General features: G+C 41.3%; 1 long non-coding RNA gene across 1 annotated transcript; it reads right to left on the bottom strand.

The window, feature by feature from the left end:
- Window positions 1-14,419: 14,419 nt before the first annotated feature.
- Window positions 14,420-15,344, bottom strand: LOC308396929. Its single transcript, XR_013971662.1, has 2 exons — window positions 15,260-15,344; window positions 14,420-14,667 (listed from the first exon to the last, which is right to left on the bottom strand). It is a non-coding gene; the product is annotated as an uncharacterized lncRNA (long non-coding RNA).
- Between the last annotated feature and the right edge of the window lie 1,137 nt (window positions 15,345-16,481).

The following is a 16,481-nucleotide window of genomic DNA, read 5'->3' as shown; positions in this document are numbered from 1 at the left end:
AGCGCTTCCCAGTCCAGTCCATTTTACTTCCTCAGCAACAGTACATTCACGTAGTTGTAAAAAGCATGATAATATATTAAGTATTCAGACACCCAGAGCAGATGCAAGAGAGTGTTTTAACACAATTTATTGCTGAATGAACAATATATGTGACAAAGGTGAATACACCGGGATGTGGCAAACTGTGGCGTGGAAACGGGGCCGTGAAACTATCAGAGTGGCACAAACGTAACCCAACTGGATCTTGGGCAGGTAAGTAATGGTCACACTGGGGAGAGAGGAGAGCACAGTTAGAGCTGTGTTCAAGTGGATTGCCAGAGAGGGTGAGTATAACAGTCTTTCCAGCTTACTTGCAGGAGGTGGAGGTGCAGTATTGAGGAGGAGATGATGTAATTCTTTAGGGTTTGAAAAAGGTGAAACGGCTGACCTGGGGTCCGTTGGATCCAAAGTGGTGAGCGAGCAGGAGGGTAGGCAGGTGAGGTTTGGAGATATTTTCCAGTGAGTGGATATGAACCGAGATCCAAGTGGTGGAGTGGCAGTCGGCACTGGAAAAAAAGTCCTGAAGCTAGTGATGGTGAGATGAAGCCTCATGATGAACTGAAGCTTCCCATCCAACTGGTCGACTCATGGTTCGAAGCATTGTGATGATTCATTTGCTCTACTGCGCCATCAAGTGGACAATTCAAGTGAAACGGGCTCAATGATTATAATGATGTGTAAACCTCTAAACTGAATAAATAAATTGTTTTCATGGTTATTTATCCCGAATATTGTCTCAGTATGTCTGATACAAAAGAGAAAGTGGAAACTATCAGTACACAGTTTTTGGGATGATTGTGTAACTGTGTAATCATTCTTATGTACATCTCAATAATGACACAAACTAGTGTGTGGCACTTCAAGTTGAATGAATAAAGGAATTACTATTGTTCATGACACCAATAACTGAACTCTAAATATTAGTTATATTTAATATTATACTAATTTTATATTATATTAATTTAATTAATATTTGTGTATAATAAATTGGCAGCTTAACACAGGAATGTACATGGAAACAAAAAGGGAGGGAGTTGTGATGTGAATGTGCTTGTGACTTTATAACAGTGCTCATGACACTAGGGAAAAGTTTTCATTTGTTTTTATTCAAAAATAGCAGCTTTTCCACAGTGCTGGGCTTAAGACGGTTCCTCTTTTTTGAGAGGATTTCTCCTGCTTTTGAAAATATCCTCTCACAGGGCACAGATGAAGCAGGGGTTGCAAGAAAAACCACAGCAAGTTTATACAAGTTTGGATAAAGAAATTTGTGTCCAGTACTCCAGTAGCTATGTAGCACGTACGTAATCCAATTCCACAACACGATGTGATGAGGGAATCAGCTGTGTTTTGCTGCCCATTTTATTTCGAATCTGGCGCGAACCGGTGAACCAGTTCCCGAATCAGTCACGTGGTACGGACTGCCCGCGAGGCCTCGAACGTCACTGCATACGTAATCAACGCAAGCCTCGATATGCGCTTCAGAAAAACGCCCCCGCGATTACCCGACGCACGATTCGAAGCTTCGACACACAGGACACATCACTACCTGAAGCACAAGAAACAAGGTAAGTAAATCTAATTGAAAGCAGAACCATGAACATGAGTGCTGGTTACCAACATCAGGTAGCTAACAAACTGGTAGGAAGGAGATGACAGCGCAGAGCTTAAATCCCCTTTGGCCTGATCAGTGGCGTGTCTAGAAAATTTTTGTTGGGGGGGCCAGGTAGGGGCACAGATTTGGAGAAGGGTAGCAGATGTAATTGGCAGATAATGTTTAAAAAAAAAATTCTACCAACCATTAACCATAATTCAATAATCCTGTAAACCTAATAACCGAATGAGCTTTTAACTCTTATTAGAATGAGATTTTAACCACTACGGTGCAAAGTTTTTAGATACTGCGTTGATAAAGTACAAGAGATACAATCAGTGCTTTGTCAGTGTTTACTCAGCATTCAAGGACAGCAATATTTGCATAGTATTTTTACTGACATATAGTGCACATATGTTTTGGGCAAAAACATTTTTGAATATTAAAATACGAACATTTGTAACAAACAATTGACAAATTAGCCAATGTAAAACTTTATCTGCCTGTTAAAAAAAGAAGATAATCTTCTCACAAACTGGTGTTTGATTTTGAAACAGGAAAAAAGTGGAGAAACAACTGAAAAGACTAACATTTGAATAAAACCTGAAAGCAAGTAAATACTTTCTCTGCTGCCTTATGGTAAACTTTGGTAATATTGATCAAGAACAACACTGGCTGATGATGAAATCCAGTCAGCTGGCATGGTGACACTGCCAGTATTAACCTGCAGGGCTGGACTGGGACAGAAAATCGGGCATTTTGACTACAGACCGGCCCCCCAGGTAGTAAAGCCATAAAGCCTTTGAATGAAAACAAACCCTGTTGTGACAGTGATGTACAGTCTTGTTGGTATATGTATGATTTCTATACATTTTACGTCAGATAAAAACTTTGGTTGTAAGATTTAGATAATTATTTAATAAAAGCGAGATATTTTAAATGAGAATAAGAAAGTATTTCTTTGTGCCCCACCTTTCCCTGTTAATTCCCTACCTGGCCCCCTGGCAAAACTTTGCTAGACCCGCCCCTGCACAGTTACCAGCTGTCAGCTACATAAAAAAGGATCCTGGTGTTATTTGTCTCTCAGAAACAGTTCATAACTTCCCTTCAACTCATTCATGTGACCTAAAAGGTAAACCTGTTTCTCCATCACCTGTTCAGCTCTGATGATTCAGTAAGGACATCTCCTGGTTTCATCTTCATGTTTCCCTCTCACCACATATCTAAACAGACATCATGACCAGCAGCTTTACAGCTGTGGCTCCAGCAAACATCAGCTGATACTAGAAATTAATATTAAATACATTCTAACAACAGCTGATCAAGCTTAAACGTGCTGCTGTTGTTAAGCGCAATATCTGCTGGTTTCCTCTTTCTGGCACAAAGTGGGCGATAAACAAACAAGAGAGAAAAGCTGATCAGCTGATCATTGATCAGTTTCATGATTGAAGCAGCAACAGAAGAGGGAGGGGGAGAGACTGACAGAAGAAGAGGCAGCTGTGCAGCATAAAGACAGAATAAATCCAGCTTTGTGTCTTTTTTCCATTCTAGCTAAAGTTCAGGACAAACTGCGTTTCTTCTCAGCTCAATACGAAACGTGTAATATTTTCTCTGAATGAGGGACCATTCCATTTTTAAGGAGCCGTTGGCAACTCTACTAACCTTATGAATAAAATAAAGTTCACTATCAGTAACATCATAGCAACTGAACAGCTGTACAGAAACTCCGTCATGCTAGCTTGGGCAGTACGAGTTATTGCAACTGAGGGTAAAAAGTCAGCACAACGAAAATAAACTCCACCTAAACTTAGTTTATATCTGACCCAGAGAGACTGCAGGTCATAACTTCTTACCTGAAGTTCAGTTCACCTGACACTCGGACTGGCGGCTGCCTCGGGGCTCTCCTCCTGCCTCCCCTTCCCTCATCCACCTGTTGCCTCTGTGGAAGCCCCGTCATAGCCACCACCAAACAACGGAGTTATTTCTACACATCGACCTGCATCTGGCCAATCCACCACCTCTCATTGTTCATGCCGTTACAAAAAAAAATAAAAAATAAGTCACCGGGCATATGCCCGGTATGCCCGATGGCCAGTCCAGCTATGTTAACCTGCAACCAAATCTGCAGCTCCATACAGCAATGTTACGACTTAGATTATATCTTATAACTCATAACTCTTATGTTAGCTGCCCTCAGTAGCATACTGTCTGAAATATTCGACGGCTGCAATAATTCTTTAAGTGTTATTTTTTCCTTGGGATTCTAATTTCACCGAAGTTTACTAAACTCAACAAACTTAATATTACTTACCGGGACATTTATTCTGTCCTCATTTTCTTTCACCGAAAAATTGTTTCCTGCAGTGCCTCTTTCTTGCTTGGCTCTCCTACCTTTGCTAACATGATGCACATAGCGCAGAAGCCGATGCTGCATTCACTTACACTCGGATATCTGAGCTTCACCGTGAAAACATAATCGGACATTTGATATTTGATTGAATTGTATTGTTTTGCCTTTGGGGTGGCACCTGGGCTGGCCAGTCTGGTTGGGGGGGTGGCCTGTGCCCCCCCCCAGGCCACCCCGCTGGACACGCCATTGGGCCTGATTGCCCCAATTAGCTCCAGATGCGTGAAGCTGAGGTAGTCCTGCCCATGGGCAGATCCAAGGATGCTCAGGCACTGATGGAAATTTCCAGCTCTTCACTCAGACCATGACACGCATGTCAGCACTTTATATTAAACATAGATATCTAGCTTATCATACACTGCTATAATAAATTTATGATTACTATTAATTAATGATCATCTATTTAAAATTGTCCATGAAGAAAAAGCAATGTTTCAAATGTGGTCCACACAGCACCTCTGTACACAGACATGAAATGAGCCTGCAGGTTTGAAACTTACATCTGGTTCTTCTCTGGTGTTCATGCAGACAGCTGTGCAGTAAATAACCATCTGTACTAACACACTCTCTCTTTGTACTCAGTATTTGAATTTTAAGATACAGACTTCCCCACTGACACAAAGACACAGTGTAGATATGAGTTATGAAAGGACTTGTTTACATTAAGCTCTGGAAAAAGGACAGAAACTTCAAACAGTGGACTGTCCAACAAGCAGAACGAGGAAGTTACCTTCTAATATCTAAATATGACTTCCTTGTTTGTTTGTTGGTGTGAGAGCAGGGGAGGGCTCTGACAGCAGAGGTACACATGGACAGGTCACCACTCTGTGACACAAACATGAATATGAGTCTGTTGATTTTTGAGGATATAAACATAACGCTGTCTGTACTGATAACTATCACTGGATCACTCTGATGCCGACGTAATCCTTTTCCCCCCCTTTTAACAGTTTTTATTCATCATCAGGAAAAGCATAAAAACATAACAAAGCAGACAAACAAGAGAAAAAACCCCAAAGGAAATCACATACATTAAAGTCATTACATACCTTTGCAAAAGCGCATATGGGGAAAAAAAGAAAAGAAGAAAAAATCAGAAAGAACAAACAAACAAACAAACAAACAAACAAACAAACAAACAAACAAACAAACAATAAAAGAAGAAAAAAAAAATATTTTGTCATCCATTTACCCACAGATTTAGAAAAAAAAAAAACTACATCCGACATCTTAAAAGCAACAACCTCCCCTTAACAGTTGGGACAGATCATTTGGCAAAAAAAAGCAAAGGGGACCAAACATGGAGAAGCAGATCCTCATTTCCTCCTAAGACAGCAGCAGTTCTTTCATGAGGAATAACTTTAAATAATTCCCTGTACCATAAAGTCACATAAAGCTATCCTTAACCCAGTTAATGGGAATACATTTCCTAGCTAACAGCAATAGTTTATCACATAGTTTGTGCTGCAAGTAATTTAATGTTAATTCTTTTGAGGGTAGGCCAAGAAGAAAATATCCGGGGTCCCTTTGGAGCCAAACATGAGGTGTGATCTTATATAAAACATTAGGCGATGTATAGGCAGTGTAGGATTTTGTATTGGGTTTCTGTCATGGTCCCCGTGCCTTACTGGCTGACTCTGTGATAGGCAACATGTTTTGTTTGGTTTTTTTGCTCTCTCTCTCTCCTCTGCCGGGGCTCATTACAGGCTCATGCACCTGTGCTCACCGTCACACCTGCAGCCGATCCCAGCTGATTGGAGCACTATTTTTAATGGTGGACCTGTGTCTTTCTTCACTGGATTGTTGAGCCATCAGTGTCAGTCTCTCTGAATCTGGTGAATTTGAATCTGCGAGTTAGAGATCGTTTCTAACCTGGACAACTTTCTGTGTGTGTGTATAGATCTGCCCTGGACCCGAGCGAGCCTGTGTGTTTTTGGAATCTGCCGAGGAGAGGAGATTGTATAACATTAATCCCTGTTTCCCCCGGAGCACCGGATCCCTCTCCCTGCCACACTATATATATTCCCACCTTGTGTTTAACTGTAAATAAACGCACTCTATTTTGCCAAGGATTTCTGATCTGCGCCTGAGTCCGTTTCAAACACTGACAGTTTCTTGCAAGCGGTTGCAAGTAAAATTGGATCGAGCTATGTTAATGGCTCCTTTCCACTGATCTTCAGTATAATGAATATTAAGATCTCTCTCCCATTTATAAATAGCGCTCAGTGTGCTGCTACTGAGAGTCTATTATTATTATCTATTAATCCTATTGTATTATAAATAATTGGGTTATTCTTAATCTCTATTTTTTATTTATTTTTTGGTCACAGACATCTAAGCTCCAAAGAGAAGAAGGTGAAGAAGACCAAGAGTCAAGGTGGGAATGAGAGTTTAGATAAGCATGTAGCCACTCCCATAAGAAATGGCTATGATATTATGCCCAATTATAAAAACATAATTTTAAAAAACTCTGAGGTAATCTTAATAAACATGTCAAAGAGTTTTTCTGTGTAGTGATGGAGCAGCAAGCCTGCCCTCCACCATCACTCATCACCAGGTTGTCATCTATTATTGAGGTTGTAGAGCTCAGGCCTCATCTCCTTCTTCCTGTCAGATAATCAGCTGCAGTACCTAAAAGAGTTTAGTCACTACAATCTGCCCACTCCCACCCACCCACCCACCCACTCTCTCCTGCTCTGACACAGTTTCAGAGTGTGCCCTTTGACACTCTTCTGTGTTTGACCTTGTTGCAGAAAAATAAACGGAGCACTCAACCCAAACAGACTTTTGACAGAAACCTGCGAAGGCATGAGTCCATCATGAATAATGATAACAGCTCCTTTATGTCCACTGTGTGGAGACAATCTTTGTTCATCTGTCAGCAGGGTAGCTCCATAATCTCCCATAACTACAAACCACACCTTTAAGTCCACCAGACTGACTGTTTAAACACATCTGTGTTCCTCGTGGGTGACTCAGACTTCAACTTTGCGCTCTCCGGTTGGTCGAGGGCGACTCGCTGTCACTGATGGAGCTGTGAATTCTGCTCTGCACCAGAAAATCCACAAGGATGATGTCTGACCATCAGGTCATGGTCTGAAGGTCAAAGCACTCAGGCAGCAGGACAATGATCTGAAACACAGCACCAAGTCCACCTCTGAATGGCACAGAAAAACCAGTGGCCTAGTGTAGACTTTAAGCCTGAGATGCTTCATCCTGACCTTAAACCGCCATTCGTGCTAAAAAAAACTCCAATGTGTCGGAATTCAAATCATCCTTCAAAGAAAATAAGACCAAAATCCACACATCTTTGATTTGCAGTTCTCGATGCCAAGGTTGACACAAGGTACAGACTTTTGCACACAGGTGGGTTTGGATAACATTTTCCCTAAATAAAATTAACATCTTTTAAAAACATTTTTATTACTCAGGTTATCTTTGACGAGGTGGTGGCAGATACCTGTTAAGAACACTGCATATTGTGTTTCTTATAGGCTCATGATTACCTCTGCTCATCTGTATCACCACCTGAATCCATAAATGACACTGCTGCTTCTCTGCAGAGGAACCTAATTCATTTAAACCCAAATTACCAATAAAAATATTCAGAGTAGGAAACATTTGAGCCTTTTGAGCTGTCAGTGTTAAGCCTGCACTCAATACTCACTGCAACTGTTAAGAAATATACTCTAAAACACTTCTTCAGTAAAGACTCAGAGAAGAGAAACACACAGAACTTCTTGCTAGCAAGGGCAGCCTCCAGAACTGAGACTCGCACTGAGAAACTGCCCCGGTCTTTATTTATACTTCAGTGTGTGTGTGTGTGTGTGTGTGTGTGTGTGTGTGGGGGGGGGGGGGGGGGTCAGAGTGTGGCCCCATAAACGACTTCCCTTAACCTGCTGGTCTGGAAAATCCAACAGTTCATCTATGTGTAAAAAAGCACTTAGACTAAAACTGACATAGCTAGGTTAATAACACTGCGGTGCATCCAAGATGGCAGCATGCTCTTTGTTCGTTACGTCCGTCCGTCTGTAATTAGTTGTTTTTAAAAGATTTTTTCGTATTTTTTAATGCATTTCTTAACGTATCTCTTAACTATTTTTTTAACGTATTTCTTAACCTGACAGTTAATATTGCATGGATTGTTTGGAAAAATGTGTGGTTGGTAGATGCTTTGGAATTTGATGGATGCATCTTCCTGGAGCTAACAGGCCTAGCCTGGCCCTGCACCATCCACCAGGAGCCAATTGGCTAAGGTCTGGCCCTGCACCATCCACCAGGAGCCAATTGGCTTAGGCCTGGCCCTGTGCCATCCTTGTGGAGCTAACAGGCTTAGAACCGGCCTCGCATTATCTTTGTGGAGCTAACTGGCTTAGGTCCGGCCTTGTACCATCTCCCATGAGTTAACTGGCTTAGGCCTGGCCCTCCACCGTCCTTCAGCGAGCTAATTGGCTTAGGCCCGGTCCAGCATCTTCCCACAGGAGCAAACTGGCTAAGATCTGGCCCTGCACTGTCCTCCAGGAGTTAACCGGCTTAGGCCTGGCCCAGCGCTATCCTTCTGGAGTTAACTAGCTAAGGTCTGGCCCTGTGCCATTTTCCTGGAGCTAACTGGTTTGCTTCACCCAAAGGTCTGTACTGTTCACTTCTGTTAAGTACTAAAATTGTGGATGATGGCAGTATTTACTATTCTTATATGCCTCTTGGCCTTTTTGGACCCTCGGATAAGCAATTGCTTATGGACACATAGCAGGGGAACCTCTGAAAATGATCTTTATCTGCAAGAGAATTCTGAAAAAGACACATGCTCTATAATGTTGCAAAAAACCGTGGAGACAAAGACTATCAGAACGTTTCCCAACCAGAAGCCGTGGGTGGATAAAACCATCCGCGACGCTCTGAGATCCCGCACCGCTGCCTACAACACGGGACTCACGACGGGGGACATGGACCCGTACAAAGCCGCGTCATATAACGTGCAGAGGGCGGTGAAAGAGGCGAAGCAGCGCTACGGGAGGAAACTAGAGTCACAACTCCAACAGAGTGACTCTAGGAGCCTGTGGTGGGGACTAAGGACAATAACGGACTATAAAGCACCAACAACCGGTATGACGAACGCGGCCGTGACTCTGGCAGACGAGCTGAACACTTTCTATGCTCGCTTCGAGGCTGCAGCTAAGGACTCCAACAATGCTAGTGTTAGCGGCGCTAACGGCTGCAGACAGGAAGATACTGCCAGCACCGGAAACGTGCTCGTCATCTCCGAGCATGAAGTAAGGAGAGCCTTCAAGAGAGTGAACACCAGGAAAGCAGCAGGACCAGACGGCATCCTAGGTCGTATCCTCAGAGACTGCCCATACCAGCTAGCTCCTGTGTTCACTGAGATATTCAACATCTCTTTATCTCAGTCGGTGATCCCCACATGCTTCAAAGAGTCCATCATTGTTCCTGTCCCGAAGAAACCCCACCCTGCTTCTCTCAATGACTATCGCCCTGTAGCCCTCACCTCAGTAGTGATGAAGTGCTTTGAACGCCTGGTCAGAGACTTCATCATTTCTTCACTACCAGACACACTGGACCCACTACAGTTCGCTTACCGTCCAAATCGTTCCACAGACGATGCCATCTCTCATCTCCTCCACACATCACTCACTCACTTGGACACTAGAAGGGGGAATTATGTTAAAATGCTCTTCATAGACTACAGCTCTGCATTTAACACCATAATTCCCTCCACACTCACCACCAAGCTGGAGCATCTGGGACTCAGCTCATCTATGTGTCAGTGGATCTCCAACTTCCTAACTGGCAGACCACAGGCAGTAAGGATGGGCGGACATGTCTCAGCCTCCACCACTCTCAGCACTGGAGCCCCCCAGGGGTGTGTTCTGAGCCCCCTGGGGGGCTCCAGTGCTGATATGACTGTGTGTCCACTACCAGCTCCACCACCATCATCAAGTTTGCTGACGACACCGTCGTGGTGGGCCTGATCTCTGATAACAACGAGACGGCCTACCTGAAGGAGATTAGGAATCTGGAGAACTGGTGCCAGAGGAACAACCTCCTTCTAAACGTCAGTAAGACAAAGGAGCTGATAGTGGACTTCAGCACTAAGCAGGAGAGGAACTACCAGACCCCCGTCATCAACGAGTGCCCAGTGGAGAGAGTGGACAGCTTCAAATACCTCGGAGTTCACATCACGCAGGACCTGTCATGGTCCTGTCACATCAACACCGTGGTGAAAAAGGCCCGTCAGCGTCTCTACCACCTCAGACGCTTGAGAGACTTCCAACTGCCCTCCAAGGTGCTCAGGAACTTTTACTCGTGCACCATAGAGAGCATCCTGACGGGAAACATCTTAACCTGGTTCGGGAACAGCACCATGCAGGACAGACAAGCTCTACAGAGGGTTGTGCGATCAGCTGAGCGCACCATCCGCTCCGAGCTCCCTGACCTGCACTCAATCTACAGCAGGCGGTGCTGGACCAAGGCCAGGAAGATGGTGAAGGACCTCAGCCATCCCAACAACAGACTGTTCTCTCTGCTGAGGTCAGGAAAGCGATTCCGCTCCCTGAAGACCAACACAGAGAGACTGAGGAGGAGCTTCTTCCCGCAGGCGATACGGTCTCTCAATCACACCACCACACAGTACTGACCCACACATACAGTTCTTACACACACACTGGACATTCTGGACATTGTTTTCACTTCATTACTTAAATCACGCTGCTGTTATTGTGTATATGCTGCTGTTATTGTGTATATGCTGCTGTTATTGTGTATATATTTATTTATATTTCTTCATACATTCTTATATAGTTCTATATTGTGTATTTTGTTGTACAGTTATTTCATTTTCAACTTTAATTTATATATTTTATCTTATTCTCCCAGTTAAATTTACCCTTCATTCTAATTTGTGTTGTACAGTTATTTCATTTTTAACCTTAATTTATATTTTATTCCTTCCTAGTTAAATTTACCCTTTTTAATTTTTCATATTTATTTCCTATCTTATTCATAGCCTTTTCCTTTTTTGTTTTCTTTAGGTCACGAGCAGTTGTCCAAGCATTTCACTACATATCGTACTGTGTATGACTGTGTACGTGACAAATAAAATTTGAATTTGAATTTGAATTGAATTTGAAAATCAGAGCAGTTACCAACTCAGTTGGATCATGACATTAGTTTCATGCCTGTTTTGCCCAGAGACTTACCTAAACTTCAGTCTATTCTGGCCTTGCATACTTATTTCATTTGCCCATTTAATGGAGGTTTCAGCTTGGGTTCAACATATCAAAGCATTGAACCCAAATCAAAGGCGAAACAGAGGTTGTTGATTGTCTTGCTTTTACTTTTGTCAGGAAATGTGCAACCAAATCCTGGCCCTGAACTGCAATATTCCCAGACTCCTTCTGATTTTAAAACAATGTCTGGTGTCAAATATATTCATCTTAATGTGCGCAGCCTACTACCGAAGATGGACATGGTCAAAATTTGGGTTAAATCTACAGATGCAGATGTTGTTATAATTTCTGAAACTTGGTTAACTAAATCTATTACTAATGAAGACATTAACATATATGGGTACAATGTATATCGCACTGATAGGCCAAAAAAAGGAGGCGGTGTAGCTATTTATGTCAAATCAAGATTTAATGCTTCGATTGTTCTGTCCCAATCAATATGCAAACAAATGGAGTTTTTGGCCTTGAATGTAGATATTGCTAATACTCTTTCAATAACCATTGCTGGGTGTTACAGGCCCCCATCTGCTTCAAAAGAGGCATTATCTTCATTAAAGCACCTTTTGGCTAAATTAAATTACACAGAACTACTAATGGCTGGAGATTTGAACTGGGACTGGTTAAATGCAACTTCTGGTGAATTTAAAGAATTTTGCGATTCAATTAATCTTACCCAGCTAGTCTATCTTCCTACCAGGCCAAATCTTAAATGCCCTGAAAAGTCCACATTAATTGATTTGGTTTTAACAAATGTACCTCATAAATTCTCTTCGCTTGGTGTCTTCTGTAATGACCTAAGTGATCACTGTGTTGTTGCTGTTTGTAGAAATGCTAAAATTCCAAAATGTAAGCCACGCATAGTGTGCAAAAGGAATCTTAAACAATTTAATGAACAGGCTTTTCATCATGATTTGTCAGTAGTTGATTGGGAAAAAATCGGACTATTACCAGATGTAGAGCTAGCTTGGACATATTTTAAGGAAAGTTTTATGGGAATTGTTAATAAACATGCCCCCTTACGGAAAGTTAGAATTAAAGGTCGAGAAAATCCCTGGTTTTCGCAGACACTCGCAGATAGCATACACAAGCGTAATAGAGCATGGGACAAGGCGATACAAACAGATACTTCCACTGATTGGTCTGTTTTCAAACAGCTTAGAAATAAATGCACTTCTCTTATTAAAAAGGCCAAATCTGAATACTTTTTGTCTGTCACCACTGAGAACCTCAACGATGCACAGAAATTTTGGAAAGTAATCAAGTCTTTTTCTGCTAATAAAATGACTCAAACCTTTCCTAAATCTGTTGTAAAAGATTCAGTCTCAATTAATGATAAAACTGAAATTTTGAATTGTTTTAATGAACATTTTCTATCAGTGGGTTCCTTGTTTGATTCTGCAGAAACTTTTTAAACAAATTCTTGCCCAGAACTCTCTATGTTTTCTGGAGACCGTTTTAACTTTGTACCTTTTAGTGTTTATGAAGTGCATAAAGCTTTAAAGGCTTTGGATCACAGAAAACCTCCTGGTCCAGACTTGATGGAACCTTATTTTTTGAAGTTGGCAGCTGATTTTATTGCAGAACCACTCTCAATTCTATTTAATTTTTCAATTAAAACCAAAGAAATTCCATCGGTTTGGAAATCAGCTTTTGTTTTGCCTTTATTGAAAGGAGGTGATCCATCAGTGTTGACTAATTATAGGCCAATATCAAATTTGTGTGTTTTATCCAAAATCCTGGAATCTCTAGTTTGTGACCAGCTGAAAGAGTTTTTGTACTCTAATGATATTGTCTCCAAATTTCAGTCAGGCTTCAGGAAAAAACACAGTACTAACACTGCCACTATGAAAGTGATAAATGATATTATAGTGGCACTTGATAAGAAATTGTACTGTGCGTCACTCTTTATTGACCTCTCAAAAGCTTTTGACACTGTTGATCATGCTGTCCTAAAAAACAGACTGCTCAGCCTTGGATTGTCAGAACATGCATTAGCGTGGTTCTCAAATTATCTGAAAAATAGAACCCAGTGCATTAAACTTGAAGGTCTTTGTTCTAAATTTGTTGCTGTCCACAAGGGGGTGGCACAGGGCTCAGTTTTGGGTCCCCTTCTGTTCCTTTTATATATCAATGACTTGGGTCAAAATGTCTCAGACACAAATTTGCATTTTTATGCTGACGACAGTTATTTACTGTTATGGATCATCTCTTGCTCAGGCCATTGAAACCCTACAGAAAGCCTTTGTTGCTTTCCAGCATTCACTTATCCAGCTAAAATTAGTTCTCAATGCTGACAAGACTAAGCTAATGTTGTTTTCTAAGTCAAAGAAGGTCCCGGAGCCTATTCCAGTGGTGTCCACCCTTGAAGGAAATGTCATAGAGATAGTTCATGAATATAAATACCTTGGTGCAGAGGCGGAGCCAGACATTTGAAACACCCGGGGCTTAGCCCTAAAGGGTAGTATGCATATGGGATTTTTTTTTTTTTTTTTGGGGGGGGGGGGGGGGTAGAAATGACTGAAAGATTAATAGGCTCTGTTTTGAGTTTTGTTCAAAAAAGAATGACTTCATATAGGGAAAAATATATATCACATATGCAGGACACCTTAAACTAGTTTTTTAATTAAGCAGCGAGGCAGAACAAAGTCAGGCCTGTATCAAGACACGAGGACTAACCCCAATTCAACCAGACCCAAAACTGATCCGGAATTAAAACAGGACTACAACAGTTCAAAATCAGGACTACTGAGGACTTAACCAAGACAGAACCAGAATCAGAACTAGATGATAGTAGCACTAAAAATCATCATACACAGCAAATCCATCATGTCCAAATTAACACTGTCGGATTTGATTTCAACACTATTAAAGTGTCTATATGGGTCCACACCAGAGAGTGTTAATTTAACTCTTTTTGGAGAGTTGGTACGTTAACTCTGATTTAGTGTTAAACACCAAATCTGTCTGGAGTTGATAATTTAACACTTGGTGTTAAGAGTTTATATATTAACTCTCAAAGAGCATTTTAGTTTAACTACGTAAGAGTTATCTTCTAATTCATTCTAAAAAGCGGGAATTTTACTGTTCTGAACTTCTAGAAATTTCTTTTGGAAATAAACATTTACTAAAAAGATGCAATGGTTTTTGAAAAACATTTATTCTGAACTGTGCACCACAATTTCAAAACATTTTCTGAAAGATGTAACAGTGTACATGTTCTCACTTTCATTAGAATTTTGTTTATCAAAAGGTCTGACATGGTAAATGCAAATAACAGCATCTCATCACTTATTTCTTCAATACAATATGCATGTCCTTCATTCATCCCTTTGTGGAACTTCAACGCACTTCTGCTCTCCCCCATATTCCATCTTCACAAGCATATCCTGTGCGGAGATCGAATAAAAATTAGTTGACACTAATTAATGGCACAAATAATCCAGTAAACAATTGCAGCACAGTAAAAAAAAAAAAAAAAGGAATCCTCTTTGAGCCATTACTTGTGTAAAGTATTTTCCCAAAAGACAAAGACGCAGGCAACAGGTAATACTGAACTAAATGTAAAACCTCAACCTTTTTCATTTTTACCTAAACCGTGTGCACAAAACTCTGGAGGGATCTATGCTAACGTAGAACCCAGTCAGGACGCCTGCTACTGCTGTTTGCTCGTTTTTTTTTTTTTTTTTTTATGGGCGATCGTTTTCAGGCTTCAAGTAGCACCATTATACCAACATTTCACATTCTAGACATTGTTTTAGGTGTATTTGACCAAAAGTTTGACTGAAAATTCACATGCAAGCTTTTTTCAAGGCTGTGGTATTTGCCCGCAAACAATACCTTTCAGCTAGCTAAAACAGAATATTATGCTATCACCGAGCAACATGGCTAATGCCTTTCACACAGCTTTGTCTCAACTCCAAAGAGCCACAGAAGTAAAAGCTAATAACAATTGAAACAATCTTTGAAAAAGTGACTTACCAAGCATGGCAAACAACTCAAATATGTAGCAAATGTTCTGAAACGGCTTCACTTCAGCTTCGATTGGAGCCGTGCTGGGGGCGGAGTCTGTGAATTTACTCTGTTGGTGTCATAGCCCCTGTAGGTGTTCAGAGTTAAGAGGTCAAGAGTTAATGTTTCCATTGTAACACCTCCAGATTTGACAGAGAAACACTCATTTTTAACACTCGATTTTAACTACTATCATTTTACACCTCAGAGTTACATTAAAAGAATGTGACTCTGCTTAGAGTAAAATTAACTCTACTTTTGCAAGGAGACTATTAACACCAAAAAATTTAACACTTTTGAATTTGCTGTGTAGACCTGCACTGCACTTATTTTTTTAATTCTACCAAAGTAAACTATTTAGATTGAGAAAAGTTTATATAATTATTTAGCCTTGTTGTGCAAACAAGCCTGCATAACTTAATAAATATAGAATTTGAAAAATAGCAAACCTAAAAAGAAACACTAGGTACGAGATACATGAGGACCTATGATACGGTGATACTTTTGGTAAACAACCATTTGACTAACATGTGTGTCTCACCTGGGCCCTATTCCAGGAAGCCGGTTTAGTGCAAACTCTGAGTAAGTATACCCTGAGTTAACGAAAACTCTGGGTTTTCAGTTTCACAAAGCGAGTTTAGATTAATCCTGAGTGAGTCACTATGACGACACACTCCGTGAAGCTAACCTGCCCCCTAGCAGGTTTACTTCAACTAACCCTGACTTTCTCCGCCTCTGTGTCGGAAACCTGACTGTAGGAAGTGTCAGACATGGCGTGCTCCTTCCTTGAAGAGCCAGTAGATGTTGAAGCCCAAATTCTCCGCAGAGCTCTCCGCCGGGAGAGAGTGATCAGAGCGCGTTTGGACATTTTATCATTTCCTGATGATTTCCTGTGCGAACGTTACCGTTTTTCAGCACAATCTACAATTTATTTGAATAACATCCTCAGGCCTAATATTGCTCATGTGACACATCGCGGACATCCTCTCAGTTCTGTACATATTATTTGTATTGCACTTCGGTTTTTTGCAAACGGGAGCTTTCTGTATAATATTGGTGACGCTGAGCACGTTTCCAAGGCTACCGTCTGTCGGGCAGTCAGGAATGTTACAGTTGCACTGAAACGTCTCCTGTACTCGTCTGTGGTGTTCCCCGGTCATAGACCCACAAGATTTATCAAAGAGGGATTCCA

The sequence above is a fragment of the Rhamphochromis sp. 'chilingali' genome (genome assembly GCF_963969265.1).
Source record: "Rhamphochromis sp. 'chilingali' genome assembly, chromosome: 1".
Lineage (NCBI taxonomy): Eukaryota > Metazoa > Chordata > Actinopteri > Cichliformes > Cichlidae > Rhamphochromis > Rhamphochromis sp. 'chilingali'.
This window is presented reverse-complemented; position numbering and strand designations above follow the sequence as displayed.